Below are 24,512 nucleotides of genomic sequence, written 5' to 3'. Positions count from 1 at the left end.
CAGGCCAGATGGTCGCTGTCACAAGTACTCAGCTGATGATGATACACAAACGAATGCGTGTGACTGCGTTTCAATAAAACTTTAATTACAAAAACATGTGTCCAGCCCATGGGCTGTAGTTTGATGACTCTTGCTTTATATAAATGAAATCATGTAGTAGGCATTATTTTTTGTGGTCTGGCTTCTTTTGCTCAACATTATATTCACAAAATTCGATCACGCTATTTTGCAGAGCTGTAGTCCATCATTCATAGTGTATGAACTAATGAAGTGGGTTTATTAATCCATCTTGCCATTGATGGATATTTGGGTTAGTTCCAGTTGGAGGTTTTTATAGAAAGTGCTGCTGGGAACATATGTGTGGTATTACACCTGGAAGAGGAGTCGCTGATATGGGTATGTTCTTTTTTTTTTTTTTTTTTTTGGCATTCTTTTTTTATTGAAAAGTATAGTCAGTTTACAAGGTTGTGTCAATTTCTGGTGTACAGCGTCATGTTTTAGTCATACATAGACATACATATATTTGTTTTCATATTCTTGTTCATCATAGGTTACTACAAGATATTGAATATAGTTCCCTGTGCTGTACAGAAGAAACTTGTGGTATGTTCATTTTTAGTAAACACTGCCAAATGGTTAATCTGAAGTGGTTGTACTGATTCATACCAGCAGTGTCTGGGAGAGTCACACGCTCCATATACTTGCCAGCACTTGGTGGTGTTGGGGGAGAATAGGTTCTTGCCTTGCGCAGGAAAAAATTCAAGAGCAAGGCATGGAAAGCAAGTTTATTTAGAGAGATACACACTCCATAGACAGAGTGCAGGCCATCTCGGAAGGCAAGAGACAGAACTAGAGCGACCATGAGGTGCAGGGTTCTACGTTTTACGGGCTTGTGTATTTCACATGCTAATGAGTAGGAGGATTATTCCAGCTACTTTGGGGAAGGGGTGAGGACTTCCAGGAAATGACCCCTGCCCACTTTTGGACCTTTTATGGGCAGCCTATGAACTGTCATGGCACCTGTGGTTGTGCCATGAGGCTCCAGGTCTACTGGAAGTGAAATCTTCCGCCAGCTTGGTTCTAACCAGTTTGTCCTGTCCTCAACTGCTGTGTCATTCCTTCAGCGGTTGTGCCCTGCCCTCATCCCTCCCACTCCAGTATTAGTTCTTTTTCTTTTTCTTTCTTTTTTTTTTTTCCTTCTGGAGTGTGGTTCGAAGTATTGCATTGTAGTTTTTTATTTGCATTTGCCTTAGCCTATTTGTGATAGCCAAACTGGAACATCACATGCCAACTCCAATAAACATTGAGCACATTAAAGAAAAACAAAACAAAAACACAGGACACCTCGCTCACTGTTTCAGTATTGCTTTATAATAATTTAATACTTATTCTCTGGTCCTTCCTAGGAAGGACTGAAGCTTAAAAGTTTTTCTTCAGAAAGAAAGACAATTTCATAGAAAGTCTTAATCAAAATGTAGTAGAGAATAACTTTTGTTGGAAGTTTACAGGGACACCATGACCTGGCCCACGTGGATGGCTGCAAGAACAAAGAATGCCTGCAGCAAGAAGATTACAACAACCAACCACACCCCCTCCCTTGTTTTTTGTATAAAAGGAGCCTGTATTCTGACTAGAGCAGGATGGTTCTCCAAGACATCAGTCTGCCGTCCTCTCGGTCTGCCGGCTTTCCGAATAAAGTCGCTACTCCTTGCCCCAACAGCTCGTCTCCCAGTTTATTGGCCTGTCGTGTGGCAAGCAGAACAAGTCTGGACTCGGCAGCAAAAACATTTTTACTGTTTGAAACCATCCTATGTTCTTGAGTTAATTTAATCCTATGGTAATTATTCCTTATTTCACCGAACTAATTATTTGCTCTGTCAAACCTCCTATATAACTACTGAATTTTTTACTTGAGGTAAGAATATCCCCATGACTTTAGTCACTCAGACCAGAAAGATCTGAGTCACATTTGACTTTTCTGTTTTACCGTCATGCTGGTTCTAGCATTCCAGGGACTCTGTTATCCATCTCTGCCTTGGACCTCATTTGAGCTCTCATCACCCTAGACCAGATCATTCCCAAGAGGGAAGGTGTAACTCTTTTTGATCACCCACCTTCTCCTCAAAGATCGTCAGGATGAGTCTCATACCTGGGTACCTCAGTCACCAGCAAACTAGTGCCTCTGTATATCCCTCAGTGTGACTTAATCCCTGCTCCACATTGACCCCAAACCCTTAGTGATGGTTAATTTTATGTGTCAACTTGACTGAGCTAAGAGGTTTCCAGGTAGCTGGTTAAACATGATTTCTGGGTACGTCTGTGAGGGTGTCTTTGGAAAAGATTAGCATTTAAATCAGCAGACTGAGTTAAAAAGACTACCCTCATCAATGGGAGTGGGCATCGCCCAATCAGTTGAGGGCCTGAATAGATCAAAGAGGCAGAGGAAGAGGTAATTTGTTCTCTCTGCTTGAGCTGGGACGTCCATCTTCTCCTTCCGGTGGCCATCTTGGCCTTTGTATTCAGACTGGGGCTTACACCACTGGCTCCCCTGGTTCTCAGGCCTTCAGGTTTGGAATGAACCTATACCACCAGCTCTCTTTGCAGCTTGCAGATGGCAGATTGTGAGACTTCTCAGCCTCATAATTGCATGAGGCAATCCCTCATAATAAATCTTTTTCTGTATATCTATATGTAAGCTATTGGTTCTGTTTTTCTGGAGAGCCCTGACTAATAATATACCCTTCTCCCGTGCACTCAGGAACCCAAGGTCAGTTGTCAGGAAAACATTCTGTAGCCTCAACCTCTTCTCTAAATCTACACTTTTCTGCTCTAACTTCAGGACACAGCTTCCCCCGTAGCCCTTTCATGAAAGGGGTGTGAGCTCTTTCTCTCCCTTACCCCTCATACCATTGGGTTTAAAGATGGAGTAAGTATCCTCCTTACCCTTTCTTGCTGCGTACAGAGCATCTTTGACTCTTCCTCTGCCTTCACAACCCGAGTTCCTTTGCAATCTGAGCAGTTAAAGTCTGTTGCCTTACAGTCACTCTCATGCACTGAAAACCCGAACCCCTGGCTCATGGTCCCTTGGGGTACTTTTTTTTTTTTTTAAACAGTTTAATAGAATATTGATTTATTCCCTGTGGTACTTGACAGGACAAAAATCCAAATCTGGGTAAACCTAACTCTGTCTACTCTACTCTATGCCTGTTCTTATGGCTGAGTGTGGCTGGGGAAAAATACAGACTTAAGACAAGCAGTTTCACTTTAAATATATCCTACTTTAGGGTTACCTTTTAATTCTTCTTTAAAAGGTTTTTTGATGGATAGAAATTCTCAAGGTTATTGTAGGTCAGTTTATAAATAATTTCTTTTTACATTTGGTATTTTGGGTACCTGGTTCAAGAACTGCTTCCCTTCTTCACACTCTTGAGTGATATGAGGACTGGAGTCATGAAGAGACTGAAGGAGGATTAATAAAATGGCCACCCTTAGGCTAACAGTTTGCTTATTCTTATGCTTGCCCTTAAAATGGTCAACTGACCTGACTGACCGGTTGCTACTCATAGTTCCAAGCCCATTGTTAAAACTGAAGCTGTTGATCTTATTGTTTCTACTTTATTCCAGTAATTGAAAGTAATATTCACGCTTGGTCCCTGAGTCCTTCTCCAAGGACTATAACCTTACAAAATAGCCTGAATTACCAAGAAGACCACACCTTGAGTGCTTACGAGATAAAGAGATCTAAGCAGTAGCCTCCATAGAATTGGTTGCCTGGAGGCATCATGTCACCATTCTAAGTCTTCTCATGGGAAAGTGATTCTGTTGATCGTTATGGATGCTTCATTGTTTGAGCTATGGCTGTATAACCACCCCATCCCATCCTCAAGGTGGGGTCACAGTTTTGAAGGCACTTAGTCTGCTGTGATTCCCCTTTGCCTGCCAAAGCAATAAAACTGCCTCTTTTCTTCAAAGCTCCAAGACCTTGTCTCTGGGTTATTTGGCTCGTCAGGGACAGGGGCCAATCTTTCGGCAACAAGACCATCCTTGGTCAGGTTTTTTTGTCCAGCTACTTAAGGGCACAGAGGAGAGCAATGGTTACAGAATTCATAGTAGAATTTTTTTAATGTAATAATTTTTTTGAGCATCTACTTTGCATGCTGACTGAAAGGCTTTGTGTGTGTGTGTGTTTTAAAGTTATATTATGAAAATTTTCAGCCATACACAAAATACTACCTATCATCCAGTTTCAACAATGGTCAACATTTTACTATTCTTGTGTCATCTCTCCCATTCCTATTTCTTTTTTTTCTCCCCCTATGGAATATTTTAAGATATATCTAGGTACCACATCATTTTACTGATAAAAACTTGGGTAAATATTTGTGATTTAAAAAAAATGATCATAACACCATTATTATACCTAATAAAATTAATTGTAATTTCTTAATATTACTTATCTACGTCTTCCAAATGCCTCAGAAAATTTTTTTATGATTGCTTTGTTTGAATCAGAATTCAAACATGGTCAACACATTTCATTTGGTTGATATACCTGTGAAGTCTCCTTCTGGGTCATGGCTTGAAGATGTTTCTTGTGGTCTACATTTAGCTGATTTCATCCTTGTGGTGTCATTTAGCATGTTCCTCTGGCTCTATTCTTCCACTGTGTTTTCACATATTCTTATGGAAGTGTGATTCAATTCAGATTTAGTTCTTTCCACAGGAATACCACATAGGTAGTGTTGTGTACGTCCCATTATATGACAGCAGGAGATTTCACCCTGTATGATGTTAAGATGGGTCAGAGGGTTTAGGTGCTGTCAGTTTGATCCAACCTTTTTACCTAACGCCTTTGAGCAGTTATTGATGATTATTGTCTAGGTTTGTGATTTCATATGGTGTTGCAGAATGGTAGCTTCCTAATTCTAGCATTTCTTTTGTGTTTATTGCCTAGAATTATTTTATAAAGAAGAATGTTCTCCCACCAATGATTACTTTATGTTATAGACTGCATGTCTCTGTACCCTCAAATTCAAAAGTTGAAACCCTAATTTCCAACGTGTTGGGTTTTGGAGATGGGGGCCTTTGGGAAGTGATTAGGTCATGAGAATGGAGCCTTCATGAATGGGAGTAGTGCCCTTATAAGAAGAGACAGGAGGCTGTTCTCCCTTCTGAGATGGACGGCATTCTGCCTATGGAATGTATATCTCTCTAAATAAACTTGCTTTCACTTAAAAAAAAAAAAAGAGAGAGAGAGACAAGAGAGCTTGCTTCCTCTCTCTCTGCTCTCTGCCATGTGAAGATGGCAAGAAGATGACAGTCTGCAAACCAGGAGGCAGGTCCTTACCAGACAATGGATCTGCAAGCACCTTGATCTTGGACATCCCAGCCTTCGGAACCATGAGAAATAAATGCTTGCTATTTAAGCCACCCAGTCTGTAGTAACTTGTTTAGCAGTATGAGCTGATTAAGACACCTTGAAATACAGTTTGTACAGAAAAAGTAGGATACATTCTGATTTGTTCCCTCTTGTATTAGTTTCCTCATGCTGCATAACAGATCACCACAAATGTAGCAACTTAAAATAACGCTCATTTCTTATCTCACAGTTCTAAAGGTCAAAAGTCCAGTCAGTCTCTGCTTAGGGTCTCACAGGGCCAAAGTCAAGGTATTAGTTGAGCTGAAATCTCATTCTGGAGAAGAATCTCCTTCCAAGCTAATTCAGGTTTTGGCAGAATCTAGTTCCTTGTTAGTATGAATCTGAGATCCCTGTTTCTTTGCTGGTTGTCAGCTGGGGCCTCTCTGTGCTCTGAGAGGCCACCTGCATTCCTTCTCATGTGGCTCCCTCCATCTTCAGACCAACAGTGGCCATGGAGTCCTTCTCATGCTTTGAATCTCTCACTTCCTCTTCTGCCGCCAGCTGGAGAAAACTCCCTGCTTTTTTTGTTTGTTTGTTTATTTGATTTTAAAGTACTTATTTAATTTCATTTTAATTTTTTGTTGTGTGGGGGGAATTAGGTCTATTTATTTACTTATATTTTAATGGAGGTATGGGGGATTGAAACCAGGACCTCGTGCGTGCTAAGCATGCGCTGTACCACTGAGCTATGACCTTCCCCCAAAAAACTCCCTGCTTTTAAGGGGCTGACCTGATCAAGCCCACTGTGATAAGTCTCTGTATTTTAAGATTAACTAATTTGAGATTTTGATTACTTCTGCAAAGTCTTTTCACAGCAAAACCTAGTTCAGTGTTTGAATAAACCTGGGATAGGAATTTCAGAGGCCATTTTGACGATTCTGCCCAGCACAACTCTTTATATCTGTATTCCAAATAATAATAATAATCCTAGCAAAGTTGACTAATGAATTTTCTTTTATTAGCATCTCTATGATGTATGGATTTTTATATATTTGATGTGTTGTAACCCTTTGCATTCACTCTGCTATTGATGCTCAAATTTTCCCCTCTTTGGCCACTGGAAGTGTCCTCAAGTTGGTTTCTGTGTCGTTTTGACAAGACTTCGGTAGTCTTTGATAGCTTTCTTGGCTATGGCACAAGGTGTTTTAGGCTAACCTTGTCAATTTCTTCCTCTAACGTTGAAATCAGCTCTTTCTTCAAGGAGCTTTGGCTCCTTTTAGTGGAAGGTAGATTTAGATATCACAGTCCGGGCACTGAGTTGTCATAATATCTACTCCTTTGTTAGTGGACAGAGCTAGGAAATATGTGTTTTTCAGAAAAAGAAAACAGATCACAAATTTATATGGATATTTCCACTTTAAGTTTAAGATTGCAGGGTTTCCCCTTAATTTTATATTTGTATCTTTTTCCTCCTTTGCCATAAAATTTGATTTTGAGAAGGAAAAGCCAGGCTGGGCTAACAAAATAGCTCACAAATCAAAGTGTAACAAGTGTTGGATTACTGATCTGAGTTCTGCTGGGCTAACTGGTAAATCTAGGTTAATAAGTGTCGGTTTGCTGATTCCCTGCTCATGGTTTCTGTTGTTGTTTTTTTTGTTTTGTTTTGTTTTTTGTTTTTTTTTTTTTTTTGCTAGCCAGCTGGATTTTCAAAGAGACATACCTGGTCTTGAAATGTTGGTTTGCTGCCTCCCTGCCTCCACTTTTGTGATAATGATGCTGCTAAAGCTGTTCCATGCCTATTGGCCGAATACCCCAAGCTTGTACTTTACCCTATAAAACCTCATGCTCACGTCTTGGAGGTGCTCAGAGCTTCGGAGCAGAAGCCCCTCTGAGCCCGCTGGCGTAATACATCTGAGTACTCCAACCATCTGAGTGGTGCTTGTTTCTTGGCTGGCCTGTCATTTCCGTAACACTTTCATGCCCCCAACATTTTCATCAGCCCCCCCAAAAAAACCCATACCCATTATCAGACCCTCCTCATTCCTGCTACCCTGCTACCAGCCCCAGGCAGCCATGTATCTACTTTCTGTTTTTATGCCTGTTGTGGACATTTCATATTAGTGGAATATTAATGGAATCACAAAATATGTGGTCTTTTATGGCTGAGTAATATAGCATAATGTTTTCAAGGTTCATCCATGTTGTCGAATGTAAAAGTATTTCATCCTTTTTAATAATATTCTGTTCTATAGATCTACCATATTTTGTTTATCCATTCATCAATTGTTGGACATTTGGGGATGTTTCCACCTTTTTTTCCCCATAATGTTATTATTATAATGTTACAACATTATATTATTATAATGTCATATATTTTCCTCATAATGTTATTATAACATATTGTTAACATTATGTTAATGTTATTATTAGGGATAATGTTGCTATGAACATTCATGTACAAGTTTTTATGCAGATATGTTTTCATTTCTCTTGAGAATATGCTTAGGAATAGAATTGCTGGGTTCTTCATCTAATTTGTGAAAGAGTTTGTGAAAGATTGATATTAATTTTTTTTTTGAAAGTTTGGTAGGATTCACCAGAGCAGCCATCTGGGCCTGGAATTTTCTTTGGAGTAATTTGTAAATTACTAATTCAATGTCTTTACTTCTGTAGGTCGATTCAGATTTTCTATTTCTTCTCAAGTCAGATTTGGTAATTTATGTTTTTCTAGGAATTTGTCCAATACTCCTAAGATACCTAATTTGTTGGTATACAGTTGTTCATAGTATTCTTTTATAATTCATTTTATTTCTGTAAGGTTGGTAGTGATGGTGCCTCTTTTATTCCTGATTTTAGTAATTTGAGTATTTTCTTATTTTTCTTGGTCAGTCCAGTTAAAGGTTTGCCAATTTTATTGATCTTTTCAAAGAACCAACTTTGGGTTTATTGATTTTTCTCCAGTGTTTTTCTATTGTCTGTTTCATCTATTTCTTCTCAAACCTTTCCTGTTTTCACCCTTCTGCTTGCTTTGGTTTAGTTTGCTCTTTCTTTCTTCAGTGTCTTATGATGGAAGGTGGGGTTATTGATTTGAAATATTTCTTCTTGTCTAATGTGGGTATTTACAGCTATACATTTCTTTCTAAGTACGTCTTTAGCTGCTTCCAAAAACTTTTGGTACAATGTATTTTCATTTTCATTCATCTCAAGGTATTTTCTAATTTCTTTTCCGATTTCTTCTTTGACTCATTGGTCATTTAGGAGTGGTTGTTTAATTTCCACATATTTGTGAATTTCCCAGTTTTCTTCTGCTATTGATTTCTAATTTCGTTTCATTGTAGTTAGAGAACATGCTTTGTAAGATTTCAGTCCTTTTAAATGTATTAAGACTTGTAATATGGCCTAATATATGATTTAACTTATAGAAAGTTCCATGTGCACCTGAAAAGAATATGAATATTACTGTTGTTGTGTTCTACAGATGCTGGGGTGAGGTATATAAAAACAAGACAAGTTAAACTGTTACAAACTCACTGTACTTACTGAGGTTTAAGTAGTTTATCTTGAATGACTGTTTTTTGGATTATTGTAAGCCTTTGGTTAATTTCCAAAGTTCTGAAAAAAAAGTTTATTTTGACAATTGTTGCTTTTGTTTTAATTCCTTCTTTGGAAGTGTAGATTTATGGAGATCCTCACTCTGCCAATCCAGGAGTCCCACCTCAAAAATATTGTTTTAAAGAAACTTCAAATGATTCTCAGTGATTATGATGGAAATTTGGGGGGTACATCAGGTTCATTTGTTTCTTTCTTTTTTTTTTTTAATATTTAAGGAGTGCCTTTTTAATTCCTGATTTACTTTTTAAAAATGTAACTCATTTGTGTTTCCAAAGTGAAATCTATGAAATAAGATACATTCAAGAACATCTGGCGTCGATCATTGCCCCGTTTTCCTCCATAGGTTACCATTTTTATCAGTTTTTGGTGTATGCTTCATAGTTTCTTTTCGAAAATAAAGCCATGTAGTTATATATAAATAATCTTCCCTTTCCATTACTCCTTGCGTTTTCCTTAACAACACAGCCTAAACATAACTCCATACTGGAATACAGAGCTTTTCTCCATTTAAAAGGGATTTGAAAAATTGTAAGGAAAAAATTATTTGAGCTTAACTAAATCACATTTTGGATAAATAATACATAAATAATATTTTACTAAATTCTTCAAATTTATCAGCTAATTACAGGTATCATTTCTTATTCAGACCCCTAAATGTTCAGGAGGTGGCAATCTCTAGCTATATGACTCTAGTTCAGAGACTTGGTCTTTTGGTTTAGAGTTTTCACTATCTTGTTCCCTCCTGTTCATGTCTTTCTTTTTTACGTAGGTCACCAAGAGCTTATAGACTCCCTCGGTATTTCTCCATGCATGGTGTTGAATGCAATATAGGTAAGAGTTAAAATATCTAAATAAGGCTAAGGCAACATATGGTGAGAAGCAGATCAGTATAAGAATTATTAGTTTTCCTCTAACACAGTAAGGTTTATTTTGGGATGTCTCAGAGGACTCCTTTATTTTAAAGTAATAATTTAACAACTGTGTTTTAATACGGAAATAGAAATTAATTAGGACAAACAGAAATAATCACCCTGGTAGGACCTAACCATTAAAGGTCACCAGATTTAGCAAATTAAAGGACCGGTCATCCAGTTAAATTGGAATTTCAGATAAGCAGTGAATAACTTTTTAGTATAAGTATGTCCCAACTGTTATACTAAAAACGTATTCATTGTTTATTTGAAATTCAAATTTACCTGGGTACGCTGTATTTTATCTGGCAATCCTATCTGAAACTCAAATCAAGTAGGTAATGTAGGCTTGCCTTGGATCAATTTTCAAGGGCAGAAGAGCACTAATATTCTTCCCCTACTTCAGAATGGGGCATAAATGGTAAAATAATTACTTCGGACAATAAACATTTTTTATGGAGTATTTTGTAGTTTAGGGCTGGGAAACTGGAAGTTTACCAGCTGATTGCATCTTGGAAACCACATGTGAAGCAGACAATCAAGCTTCTGGAATGTGGTGCTGTTTAGAGTTCTACTTGCAGTGGTTTTAAAATAATGTGACTTATATTCAGTACGAATCCATTATTGTTAATATTTTATCAGAGAGTTATTGTTTTCCCTTTGAATATGTCTCATTACAGGCGCTGCTGCATTATTAAGTATAAATGTATTACATCCAAGGACCAATTTTCCCACCCCTGTGGTAAGTATTTCTGATTCTATAATAGAAGTCAATGGGTTAAGTCAGATTCATTTAATCCAAATTTACTTTACAGCACGCTTTTTTTTTTTTTGGAATGCATACATTCTTTCGTTTGAGGGATACCTGCATAATCATGTAATATATTTTATGTCCTGCAGCAGACTAAAGCAAGCAAATGGAGCCAACTTCATTGTTAACACAGTGGAGCAGCTGCATGGTGACTGCAGACATCACTGGATTCATCACCTGGGGACTATCAGTCATTGGTACAATCAAGAATGAATCTCCTTCCAAATTTTCACAAGGGAACAATAGCACATCCTATAGATGTGCTGGTATTTACATGCCTCTTTCTGGTAAAGGTTTTAAGTCAAATATAACTCAACTCTGTTAAAAAGCAATGTTTCAACTCTTCCTACAGAAATGCTATCTAAAGACTAAAGGAATTTTGGTCTATTTAGTAACTATTTTACAAATTTATAAGCAATTGTGGAGAGGGTAATACCTCAGCGGTAGAGCACATGCTTAGCATGCACAAGGTCCTGGGTTCAATCCCCAGTATTTCCATTAAAAAAATAAATAAATGAGTAAATAAACCTAATTATCTCCTCCCCAAAATAGTGAATTTTAACAGCTCGAAAATAAGAAACTGTACAATGGGAGAAGCTTTGCAAATAGATTTTTAAATGTACTACATTTTTTTTTTTCTCCTTCAAGGCAGCTGGGCCTAGGAGATTCCAAGAGTAATAAAATGAAAGAAATCAGTTTTCCTTTTTTGTTGTGGTGCCTCTTAAATGTTCTGCCATAGACTGGTTTTTTGTTGGGGAAGATGTTTAGATTAAATCAGTTTTTCCCAAATGTGGTCTGAGATCTTCAGACAACTGGGGTGAGAAGCAGGTAGAGGCTTGCTTTGGCTGAAAAATGAAAATTCCTGGGCCCCAACCTACAGAGTAAGTCTGAGTCTGACCAGTCTGCCAATTCTAGCTGTTTCTTATGCATATTAGAGTTTGAGATCCGCTGGGCGAGGTGAACCTCAGGGCCCCTTCCTCCTACAAAATTTTGTGAGGCTCAGAGCCATCTTGCCCGAGTTAAGCTTGTTGGTAACGGGAATTTCAAATCCTCCCTTGCAATGGATTTCACAAACCTGAAAGGGGCTTGTCCAAATGGGATTTAGTTAACAGATGAGGTTTGGTATCTAGTCAATCCTGAGTTACTGAACAAATAGCACTTCAATATTTATTCAGGAAATTAGATTTCAAATAGACCAATCTGGGGTGAGGGGAGGGTATAGCTCAAGTGGTAGAGTGCATGCTTAGCATTCACAAGGTCCTGGGTTCAATCCCCAGTACCTCCTCTAAAAATAAATAAGTAAATAAACCTGATTACTTCCCCCAACAAAAATATTTTTAAAAAATAGACCAGTCAAGTAACTTGAGTCTGTGGCTGAAAAATGTCACCTGACATATCAGTCAACAAAGGATGTTGTGGCCATCAAGCCTTCAGCCACTGCAGCTGATCTGACTGTGCACCCTCACGGGATTCAGGATGAAGAAAAGCAAGATACTGACTTTAGATAGCTAAGGTGCCTATCAAAGGAATGATTTTTATGAGCCCAGACTCTTGCATCTTCCCGTACATAGAAAACTGCCAAATTTGCTACCTTGAGATGCTTGTTTTTTTCTTTAATTAGCAGAAATCTTTTGATGGTCAACTACCTGGTTTGTTTTTGCGAACTCCTATATATTCTGGCTCCTCCCTTACCTCTTTGGAACTGTCCCTCAGTGCTATCTGAGAGGCTGTCTCCCGGGCTTAAGTCCTCAAAAAGTCCACTGAATAAAACATAATTTCAACTTGTAGGCTGTGCATTTTTTTCAGGGGACAAGTCTCAGTGATTCTCATGATGTCTGGGAGGCTGATCAAGTTTTGTTTTCATGCATCTTCTGTTTCTTTCAACAAATCCAAATTTGTTCAGGTGAGTTCCTCTCTGGCTAGAGGTTACTTGTCTTCAAAACGGACTAGAGATTGAGGAAGAGTTCTTAGAGAGCCACATGAGGCCTCAAAAATCTAATGAGGAAGTTGACATCAAAAAGAAAGAGAGGAGTTTTCGCTTCAGCAAATTCTTCCTTCTACATGATGACTGGTGGAACAAAACCCACTTCCTGTTGGTAATGCTGTGGAGCATCTGGAATGTTCATGGATTGTTGACAGGAGTGGGAAATAGTGAGTGAAAAATGCACCTTTCCTATGACCCACTCCTAGGTATTTACCCAAGAGAAATGAAAACACGTTCAAACAAAGACTTGTACTGAAATAGTCTTAGTAGCTGTATTCATAATGGGCAAAATCTGGAAACAGCTTAGATGTGCATCAACAGAATGGCTAAAGAAATAGTGATATATTCATACAATGGAACATATCCACTGTTGATATACCTAGGACATAGATGAACTGCAAAATATTACGCTGAATGAAAGAAGCGTTACACAAAAGATTACGTACTGTATGATTCCATTTCCATTACACGTTCTTACTTCTGTTTATTTGTTCTCTATGCAGACATAGTTCCGGGCTGCTCCACAGAAGAGAATCTGGCCGAGGGCCTGGGCTGGAAACAGCACACAGTTACAATAATAACCACCATTACTGAATGCTTAAGGGTCTGGCATTACCCACAAATTTGAGTATTACTCCTATTTTATGGATGAGAAAACTGGGCTTCAGACAGAGCGTATGACTTGCCCAAAGCTACATAAAAATTATGCATGCTAGCTAGGTTTATTTCTAGCTCAAGACTGTCTTATTTCCAGAGCAGCAGAGTTTCACCCTGAGGGTGTTTTTGTCAAGAAGAGGACATTGGTAATGCAGGAAGAGAAATCAGCCTTGGTTCTCTCCTCGAAGAGGGGAGGAAAGAGGACTGGAAGAGGAGGAGGGGGAATACTAAAGAAGAGAAACTATTGTTTTGTCGATCTTTCTGTCTAGAGGCTGCCTTCTCCACTCTGCTTCACAATATATTGAGCAATTGTTAATTTGTTCCTCACAAAAGCCTTGAAGTCGATAAGGAAATTGTCTGGAAGAAGTAAATTAGAGTCATTCCTGGGTATCCTCCTGGGATTGGCTCCAGGACCACCCCACTACCCCCATACCAAAATCTGTGGATAATTAAGTCCCTTATATAAAATATGTTTGCATATAACCCACACACATCCTCCCGAATACTTTAAATCATCTCTAGGTTACTTATAATAACTAATACAATGTAAATGCTATGTAAATAGTTGTAAATACAATGTAAATACTATGTAAATAGTTGCCAGCGCCTGGAACATTTAAATTTTGCTTTTTGGAACTTTTGGGAATTTTAGGGAGAATGTATTTTCCATCTGCGGCTGGTTGAATCTGTGATTGAGAAGCCGAGGGTTATGACAGATCGCTGACTGTACAAGATTCAAGTCTTGTAACTGGATTTTGCACTGGTCTACAGATCCAGTGGTGCACTTCGTGGTAGGCTAAATTATTATGACAGACAAAGATGCAAAATGTTTTACAGATTGTTTTTTGAATGCTTCATTGCTTCAGAGGGTAAATAAACAAAGGGACGTGTTTTCTGGTCTTTCGGGGACAACTGGGAATAAGAATGGAGATGTTAAGGTGGTGCAGAGGATGAGGCATTCAGTTCTGTTGATTCTGTTTTTCTGTCCTCAGCAACGCCATTGCCATGGCTTATACTTGTAATCCCAAAGCCAGAGTTTCAGATTCCTTGACAACCCCACTGTCTGGCAAGATGAACATCTTCTGAACTGTAGCGGGTGAATCTGTGATGTGGGAACTCATTTGGTGGAGGTATGTCACAGACTCTTTGAGAAGCTGCTAAAAACCTTGATGGCTTTGGCGGAGGGTATAGCTCAAGTGGTAAGAGCTCATGCTTAGCATGCACCAGATCCTGGATTCAATTCCCCAGTACCTCCATTAAATAAATAAATCTGAAATCCACTGGTGGCGGGGTAGGGGGGTCCCTGTTAAGAACCTCTACATTTGTGGATGACAGCCTGGAAATCTACCTGGAGTACCTTGGGGTAAGGATGGGTACCTTGGGGTCGGGGTGGAGGTGGGACTCCAGCAGGGTGGTCACTAAGATTGTGATGGGTATAGATTTGCTGTCGTAAAGAGCCCTGGATTGGGAGCAGAAATTTCAGCTTTGCCACTATACCAGTTGTATGGACTCAGATGAATCCTTTTTGAGCCTTAATTTCCTCATGTAGAAACTGAGAGCAATAGTGTCCACCCTGATCCACCTTGCTGAGACGAATATCAATATGAGACAATCTCATTCTTTGTAAACTTTCAATCATGTGACAAACACTGATAGTACCTAAGTGGTAGGTTTACAACGATGAATCAATCATTAAGAATTTCCTGCCCTCATGGAGCAGGGAAGCAGTTGACCAGAGATGGGTGGATGAATGAATGAATGGAACAAAGCGTTAATTACCTTTGTAGTTTTTTTATCACTGAGTGTAGTGATGGGAAAGAACATGATGCAGAGATAGAAAACTACTTAGAAAGAAAAGAATAGTTAGGGAAGGTTCTTTGCAGGAAGACCCATTTATGTCGCTGAGTCATTAAGAAAACAGAAGTGGCAATGGAGATGGGGCGGAATAGGCAGTTTGGAGATATACTTGATTTTATTAAAATCTGTCTAAAAATTTGTTTTGGATAGGCAATACATTGACATGATTCAAAATTCAAAAGGTACAACAAGACATGCAGTCAAAGTTTCTCTTCTAACAACCACCTAGTTCTCCCCAGAAGTAACACACTCTATCCATTGCTTATATATTCTTTCAGAGATTTTGCTTTCATATGTAAGAAAATACATTTCCACAAATGAAATTATATTTTATGTAGCATTCTCTATCTTGCTTTTTTTTTCTTGATGTATCTTGAAGCTCAGTCCATACTAGTATCTAAACAGATGGCTCATTCATTTTGATGACTGCATAGTGTTCCACTGAATGCACAGGCTATAATTTATTGAACTTCTTCCCTAGTGATGGGCATTTAGGTTGTCTCCAAACTTTTTTCATTACAAACAATGCTGCATATGCCAATTTGTACCTGTGTGAGTATATCTGGAGGCCAAGTTCCTAGAAGTAGAATTGCTGGGGGCATTTGTAGTTTTGACAGACGTTGTCAATCACCCCTCCCAGGGGTCCTACCCACTTACAATCCCAACTGGCAATGTTTGAGAGAGACTTTCCCTCACATCTTTACCAGTTATTGGATTATCAAATTTTTGGAGCTTGTGAACCTGATAATAGAAGGATTTCTCAGTGTAGTTTTAATTCTTTCTTTCTTTTATTATGAGCAAGGTTGAACATTTTTTTCCCATGTGTAAGAGCCATGACTATCATGTTCATCACTTATTAACTAGAGAAAGTGGCGTGATAGTTTCTCAGTAAATATTTGTCAATATGGGAAAATAAATCTATTCCCCTCAAAAAAAGCCATTTGTATTTCCTTCTCTGTGAACTACCTGCTCATAACCTCCAACAATTTTTCATTCAGGCTGTTGGCACTGTATTTTTGATTCTTAGAAGCTCTTTATATATATCATTTGAATTGTAATCATCTTTTTTTCCTGTTTGTTGCTTGTCTTTTGACTTTGCATATGGTACTATTATGCTATACAGAAATATTTAATTTTTTGTCATTAATTTCAATCATTTCTTTTATGACTTTGGGTTCTGGATCAACTTAGGCCATTCTACACTTTTATAAAAGAGTGCTTATATGTTTCCTGCTAGTATTTTTATTTTTATTAAAAAAATTGGGGGGGGAGGGGAGGTAATTAGGTTATTTACATATGTATTTATTTCAGTGGAGGTTCTGGGGACTGAACCCGGGACCTTGTGTATGCTAAGCACACACTCTAAAACTGAGCTATATTTTAATTTATTTTTATTATTTTAATTCAAGTATAGTTGATTTGCAACATTGTGTTAGTTTCAGGTGTACAGCAAAGTGACTCAGTTATATACACATAGATACATATATATATATGCAATACATATATATATATATATACTCTTTTTTCAAATTCTTTTCCATTATAGTTATTACAAGATATTAAGTATAGCTCCCTGTGCTATATAGTAAATGCTGTTGCTTATCTATTTTATGTATAGTAGTTTATACCTGTTAATCCCATACTCCTAATTTATCTCTCCCCCTCCCTTTCTCCTTTGGTAACCATAAGTTTGTTTTCTATGTCTGAGTCTATTTCTGTTTTGTGTATAGATTCATTTGTATTATTTTTTAGATTCCACATGTAAGTGATATCATATGATATTTGTTTTTGTCTGACTTACTTCACTTAGTATGATAATCTGTAGGTCCACCCATGCTGCAAATGGCATGGTTTCATTTTTGTGGCTGCATAATATTCCATTGTGTGTATGTATGTATATGTGTATATGTGTGTATATATATATATATATATATATATATATATATATATATATATATCTCACATCTTTTTCTAGTCATCTGTTATGGACACTTAGGTTACTTCCATGTCTTGGTTATTGTGACTAGTGCTGCTATGAACATTATAGTGTATGTATTTTTTTCAAATTAAAGTTTTCAACTTTTCTGGATGTATGCCCAGGAGTGGGATTGTTGGATCATAAGGTAAGTCTATTTTCAGTTTTTTGTGGAATCTCCATACAGCTTTCCGTAATGGCTGCACCAAACTACATTCCCACCAGCAGTGTAGGAGGGTTCCCTTTTCTCCACACCCTCTCCAGCATTTATCATTTGTGGACTTTTGAATGATGGCCGTTCTGACTTGTGTGAGGTGATACCTCACTGTAGTTTTGATTTGCATTTGCATTTCTCTGATAATTGGAGTCCTGGTGAGAGTGTCCTATTCTTTTAATGTGTTTTTTGCTTTTAATTGGGATTTTTAGCAGTTTGGCTGACAGATTTCCCTTTTTGCCCAGGAGATGCTTTTAAGTAGTAGAAATGACAGTGCTTACTAGAGGATTAGATGTGGGGATTGAGGATAAAGAAGGAGTCAGATGAAACTCGGCTTTGTGACCAGCTAGGGGGATGTTGGTACCTTCTACTGAGCAGGGGAAGACTAGGGGTGGGAGGACCAGACTGTGTTTAGGTCAACAGTGAGACTCCAAGGGAGGGAGGGGGAGGTGGTTATCAGCGTCACCTCGTGAGCATTTTTAATGGTAAAATACGTTGTAAGCCTCCAGTTCAAGAGAGTGGACTGTTTATTTCCTATTCCTTCTGACACTCCATTAAAATGATAATAAAGGAATAGGGGGAAAAACATATAAGCCAATAACAAAGAAGAGAGCATGAACAGTCAGGAGTATGTGGCAGGAGTGGGGCATATCAGTGCATGAAGGACTCCAGTAAGTTCCAGGGAGAGGACAGCTGATGGAAGGCTGAAGACAGTTGTGATGGGAAAGAGAGCTTGCTGGCCTAGAATTCGTGCAACACAGGCTGCAGGCAAGGACGGCGCACACCCGGAGAGCTGGGAGCCAGCAGGCTCAGTGGAAGTGAAAAGGACAACCAGATTGCCGCAGAGGAAGTGGTGCCCCCCATCTCTCTCACACTTCACCCAGGATGTCCAGCTGCCAGGCATCTAGTATCTAAGCACAATGAGCAACAATAATAACAGCAATAATAATAATAATAACACAACAGAATATTAAAAATTGACAGGTTGCTCTCTAACTACATCTAATGAATAATCTGGCCAGGGAAGGGGGAAGCAAGGCAGATGAAGGCAGAAGCAGCATTAAGTCCCACCTGCAAACATGAGGGCATCTAGCATTTAGGGGTCCCCAAAGCTATAGCCTATTCACCCTAAAGTGGATGAAATTCAGCCAGTCAACAAGACCTATCCAAGTATACATAGTCCTTAATCCATTTTTCTAGTTCCTCCTTCTTATGTAGGATAATAAAGGCTTATCAGTCTTTTCATAAAATCTTGCAACCTGCAAAGGAAAGAAATTCACAAAGAAAATCAATGAATGAGCTAAAAATAGGCTCTAATCATATTTGAAGAGGAAGAGGTGGGGGGGCGTGTTGTGTAACTGAGCAAAATTCTCAACTGTTGTGCCAGTAAGTGAACAGAGAATATCTAAAAGTGATAAGTAAACAGTGGTAGAAGCAGATTAGTCAGAGATATAAAGATAAACCTCAGAAGATAATCCAAGAGTCAAAGGAGGAATAAATCAAGGTAGAGCACCGTGGGAAGGGTAAGATAAACCACTTTAGAGTATTTGATGTTTTAACCATGTGCAAATTTTACTTTAATAAAAAGCATTAGAAAAAAAAAAAAGCAGAAAGCAAAATACATGTAGTCAGGTTCTGCACAGAATGTGCGTGAGTGGCAAGGAGTGGCAGGAGCCTGGCATTCCCAGAAAAGGCTTTCCAGATGACTCTCACCTGAATCTCCCCTCTGTCCCTGGGGCTGTGGACCCAGAAAGATGCTGGTCTCCTCCCTGGGGTAATGGTGAAACAGATTCCTGACAGATACTAAGCTCCTTGAAGCCAAGTTCATATCAACTACCATGTCTTCCCACAAATAAATGTTTTGGGGAGCACAAAGTATAAATAATGGGGGGGCACCAACTGAGGTTTGATAAGGGCTCATTAACAGAAAGTTAAGATTGTTGAGTTATACACCGGTCTGTAGGCTTTTGGCTAAATTTATAAAAATCAAGCCATTCTGGAACTGGAGTGAGGAAGAAATAAGAAAAAAATCCCCAAACAAAGACCCAACAAAAATCTTTGAGCTGTCCCAAATACTTAATTACAGTTGCAAAGAACTGGAACCAAAATGGGAAGGAAAGAGCTCTTTCTGCAATTTTACTTGCTGTTCCCAACACCCCAAATGCCCTTCCACGTGATCTGTACCTCCTATCTCCTTGTCATTCAGGTCTCAGTATAAATGTCATTTCACTCACTTATCCAGCATAATAGTTATCAAGCACCTTCCAGTGGGAGGCACTGTCCTAACTGGCTGGAGAAATAGGAGACACCGAGGGCCCCTACTACTCTCAGGGAATGTTGAGGGAGACAGACAATAAGCAAATGAATAGATAAATTGTCACAGGTTGGGTTCCCTGGGAAGCTGACTCTGAGATGTGTCAAAGTCCCAGACAAAATGAACACTAGCTCTTCATTCATACACTAGCAGCAACGGAACCCATCTACCATCATTTTCATTTCAGCCTGGGTTCAAGGATGTTAGAGAGGACGTTTTATAGAGGAAAAGGAAGAAATGCTTAGACGCTGTCTGATTGGTAAGTGTTCTATTATGGAAGGATTTTTGGAAATGGGGGGCTTTATAATTGACATTCAGGTTAGCAGTCCTTGGATGGAGTCGTTTTGGGACATGTCAGAAGAGGAAGGACTGTTCAATGTTAAGGACCCGGCGTTTTCCATGGCTGATTGTTAGAATGCAGGCTGTTCATTAGGGAGCACCCTTGGGATGGACACTTGGGAGAGGCGGGGAGAGCAAGCAAGCATTGGCAGAGGAAGAGTCCAACTGCCAAGGGACTCAACAAAGGTCATTGTTTCTATACCTTTTCAATGACAGAGCTTGGAAATACATATATGCTTTTTTCTATAAAGATGAACTACATCGTAAAGTCACACATAACACTTCTAATTCAAATTCAAGACTACAGGGTTTTATTTAACCTCTTGATATTCAATCTGCATCTTTACTTATTTTCTTATGCCAAAAATTTTGGTTCCCAATTTCATCGACAAATTACATGAAACAGTCTCAGAATACCAACACCAACACTAGCACTAACATGATTGCTGAAAGGAGTTAAGGTGTTTTTGGATTTCCTTTTGCCTCTAGATAAAACCCCTAGGGAGATGTAGATAAATTACTGTACTTAAAAATAGTAACTTGAAATCATTATTCTCTGTGTGGTTTTTCTGCCGATTCAATAGACAATTTGGTTCATTTGTTTCATGTAGTTTTTAGTTTTTAGGGATTGCTTTTTTAAAATGTAATTTTGCTTTCTAATTAAAATAAAGAGTTTCAAAATCAAATATACAAAACAAGATATATTCAGAGAATATATCTAGCTTCATACTTGCCCCTCCCACCTTGTTCCCTCTGTCTCTCAGTAACTTTGAAAAATGTTTTTCATTCGCAGACATAAATCGTAGCAATATTTTCTTAGATCAGTCTCCCAAGGCAAAAGAATAAAAAGCAAAAGAAACAAATGGGACCTAATCAAACTTAAAGCTTTTGCACAGCAAAGGAAAGCATCAACAAAACAAAAAGACAACTTACAGAATGGGGAAAAATATTTGCAAATGAAGACACTCACAAATATCCAAAATATGCAAACAGCTCATACAACTCCTTAACAGAAGAATAAACAACAGGTAAAAAGGGGGCAGAAGATCTAGACATTTCTCCAATGAAGACATATAGATCGCCAACAGGCACATGAAAAAATGCTCAATATCATTAATTATCAGAGAAATGTAAATCAAAACCACAATGAGGTATCACCTCACACCGGTCAGAATGGTCATCATAAAAAAGTTTACAAATAATAAATGCTGGAGAGGGTGTGGAGAAAAAGGAATCCTCTTACACTGTTGGTGGGAATGTAAATTGGTGCAGTCACTATGAAAAACAGTATGGAGGTTCCTCAAAAAACTAAAAATAGAGTTACCATAAGATCCAGCAATCCTACTCTTGGGCATATAACCAGAAAAGACAAAAACTAATACAGAAAGACACATGCACCCCAATGTTCATAGCAGCACTACTTAACAATAGGCAAGACATGGAAGCAACCTAAATATCCATTAACAGTTGAATGGATAAAGAAGATGTGGTGTATATATATACAATGGAATACTACTCAGCCATAAAAAGAATTAAATCATGCCAATTGCAGCAATGTGGATGGACCTAGAGATTATAATACTAAATGAAGTAAGTCAAACAGAGGAAGACAAATATCATATGCTAGCACTTATATGTGGAATCTAAAATAATGATACAAATGAACTTATTTACAAAATAGAAATAGACTTACAGACATAGAAAACAAACTTACGGTTACCAAAGGGAAATGGCGGGGAATAAATTAGGGGTATGAAATTAACAGATACAAACCACTATACATGCAACAGATAAGCAACAATTTACTATATAGCACAGGCAACTGTATTTGACATCTTGCAGTAACCTATAATGGAAAATAATCTGAAAGAAAAATAACTTTATCAATTGGCTGTATACCTGAAACTAACCCAATATTATAAATCAATTATACTTCAATAAAGAAATTTTTATTTATCCTTCCATTTAAAAAAGAGTGCAAGCGAAGACATGTCGGGAGATAATTCTCCATGGTTCTCTTATGTTTCTGCCTAGCTTCTGAACAGAGTCACAGATTGCCTTTGTTCCAGACTATCTTTTCAAGGATGTTTGTATAGCTAACAGCCTTGGAAGGTAGAGATAGTGTCTCCCTTGGGAGCATAGGGCAGGCAGGTTTACTGCCCATTATAAAATATTCAGGTTCCCTAAACACACAGTTCCTTTCCTGTAATATAGCCCACTGCATGTCCAGGCATTACATGATCCTTTTCATGCCATCCTTGGAACTGGAGCTTGTGGAACTGGCTCAAATGCCAATTCTCTTGACTAATGAAGCTATTTCTGTGAGTAATAAATCCCTTTTATCTCTCCTTTGTGATCAGAGAGTTTTGAGCAAAGAAGTGCCTTGATCTTACAGGGACATAATCTTACACACTTTAAGAGGATCACTCTGATTGCAGTGTAGACAATCTCATGTAGGCATGCAATTATGCCAATAGGAAACTGTTGAAAAACTAATCCAAAAGAAACAAGGATGGGCATGGAGCAGGGAGGTAATGACAAGAGGACTGATTCCAGATACATTTGACCCTCCAGAATTTTAGATATTAGATGTGTCAAATTTAAACTATAAGATTAATGTATTTTAAAAGTTGTTTCAAGTTTAATTTTATCAATTTAATCAATAGGTCTGAAATGACATCAAAAGAGATGCATTGAAAAGTCTTCTTTCCAACCTTATTCCATAGTCATTCAATCCCCTCTCCAAAGGCAATTAGAATTACATTAATTAACAGTCAAATTAGTTAAATTGTTGAAAGAAATATAAGCTGAAATTTCAAGACCCAAGAGTGTTGTATCTTCTGCCAGAATCCATGCAACTGTGCCAGTCAATCTTGTTAGATTGCAAATAGGATAAAAGTCTCAGACCGTCACAGTTCTTGAAAGCATGTGTATTTTTGTATTCTACCCTACCCATTTCTTACACAATGTCAGCGTTCTATACATACTTTGTTTATTTAAGGGTAAAGTACAAAATATGTTTAAAATCAAAGGGCTAGATGAGATCTAGGGAGTGAATGGAGATCAAAATGAAGTCTCAGAATGATCCCTGAGGTATCCCAATGCCTGGAGGTTGGTAAAATGAAGGAAACTCATTGTAGAAGACTGAGTAGAAGCAGTGAGGGAGGAAGGAAGGGAATCAAAAAGAGCGATAGTACAGATTCTGAAGTCTTTCTTAGCCAATATCCCTGAAAAACTCTAAAGTAGCATTCCACCAGCCAATCCAGTCTCTCTGGGTTTATCATCTGTTTTAAATACTTCATAACATTTATAGCCATCTGACATTGTTTATTTGTTCATTTAACTGCCACATTACATCATTTTCTCCATGAGAGCAGAGACTTGTCTAAAAGGGTTACTAAAGCATCCTTAGCAACTAAACCGGGGCCTGACACACAGTAGGCACTCAACAAATATGTATGGAATGAGTGAATGCCTGCACACACACATGAATGAATGAATGAATGAGTACTTTCTGGGCTACATTTACTTGGACAGACTCTTGGATGAGCCCACCACCCTTTTCCAATTTCCTTGTAAACAGGCTAACTTATAGTGACAATCGAGAACAAAATAAAATGAGCAAGGTTTGATAATATTCATCTCAGGGCACTTAAAGTTTTGGTGAATTTCATTAGAGTCCCCAGAGCTCTTAATTTTGAGAGTCCAGGAGGATCCTTACAGCCTGAGAAAGGGAAAACTGTGTGTGAGTGTGTGCATGCGTGCTCACGTGCCCCCGTGTATGCGTGTGTGTATGTTTTAAAATGGGAAACAATTATAGTCCAAGAAATTATAGACACTTAGATACTTGGGAAAATACTGGAACAAATGATAAATCAATCAATTTTCCAGCACTTAAGAAAGCAAAAATCAGTGTGTGGCTAGCATTATGATCCCATGGTGAGCCAATGTGCCAGACTGATTCTGTTTTCTGCTGTGAGTGCCATGTCATGCGGATCCTGGGGAAGCAGTAGATGTAGTCTATTCAGACTTCATTAAAGCTTACATGTCCCCCAGCGTGCTTTTCTCATCAACAATATAGACAGATAAGGTCTACATCTACTGTGTCCAAGAAAATTTTCCTTCTTGCCAAAAGTGTAGCAGAGACTCGATCATATTTATTACTACTCTTTAGAGATAGTAGCAGCCTGGGGACAGAGTGGTGGAGAAAATGATGGGCTCATAGGGAAAAGGTTAGCAGAGCAAAGTCAAGGGAAGGGAAGGTATGATAATACTTTGGCTCGGGTATTATTTATCATTTGTGCACAGGAAAATACTCAGTTCTCTCCATATGCTATTTGACAGAAACAATGGATGGCCTTGGCTTAGCTATAGGGCTTTGATAGCAGCATTTATCAGGTTAAATAAATAAATACATTTTATAAGCAAGGGATTTTTCCTCAACTTATAGTATCTTTAAAAATTTTATTTTTATTTTAT

General features: G+C 38.2%; 1 long non-coding RNA gene across 1 annotated transcript; it reads left to right on the top strand.

Annotated features, from left to right (window-relative positions):
- The first annotated feature begins 322 nt into the window (after window positions 1-322).
- On the top strand, window positions 323-2,035 carry LOC140691760 (uncharacterized). The gene is made up of 3 exons (XR_012067433.1): window positions 323-396; window positions 551-603; window positions 1,509-2,035. It is a non-coding gene; the product is annotated as an uncharacterized lncRNA (long non-coding RNA).
- Window positions 2,036-24,512: the final 22,477 nt, after the last annotated feature.

This window comes from Vicugna pacos, chromosome X (genome assembly GCF_048564905.1).
Source record: "Vicugna pacos chromosome X, VicPac4, whole genome shotgun sequence".
Taxonomy (NCBI): domain Eukaryota; kingdom Metazoa; phylum Chordata; class Mammalia; order Artiodactyla; family Camelidae; genus Vicugna; species Vicugna pacos.
Note: the sequence above shows the minus strand (reverse complement) of the source record. Positions and strands in the feature narration are given on the sequence as shown.